We start from the raw sequence: 583 nt of genomic DNA on the forward strand, positions 1-583 counted from the left end.
AACAACAACAACTAAAATTGTTGCTTTTATCCACTAATATTGAGGTTTTAAACGCTACCCTTGATACCTGTCACAGATCTGGAGGAAATGACTATTCTTAAGGTTCTAAGGTGATCCAGTAATCTTCAGGAGAGTTTATATCTGCTGATGTTAATGAGAAAACACAGAATGGTGTAGTATTTTATTTGAAGTGGACATGAAAGAGAGTGTTGATAAGATTCATAATTAGATGCCTTGGATGCTGTAAAATGCAACTCTTATTTAGAAAACAAAACTAGGAAGTGGTTGTGTTTAGTCAAAAAGGTAGAGGAAAGGCAATGAATTTGACTCTTAATTGGAATGTAACATATCCATTTCATATAACTAAAATCTTACAGCTCTGTGGTGGCAGCTCTGTCTTTTGTCTATGTGTGTATGTCTATACCTATGTCTGTAACTATCCCTACGTCTACATCTATGGCTATGGCGGCCTAGTGGAAAGATGTTGTACTGCCAACCCCAAAGCATGTGGTCTGACTTTACCTACTGAAAAAAGATGGACAATCTCCAGTGTCATTTAAAGCCTCTGGACATCCACTGGAGG

This window comes from Elephantulus edwardii, unplaced genomic scaffold, assembly GCF_000299155.1.
Source record: "Elephantulus edwardii isolate Elephantulus edwardi_28Jun2011 unplaced genomic scaffold, EleEdw1.0 scaffold00027, whole genome shotgun sequence".
Classification (NCBI taxonomy): Eukaryota; Metazoa; Chordata; class Mammalia; order Macroscelidea; family Macroscelididae; genus Elephantulus; species Elephantulus edwardii.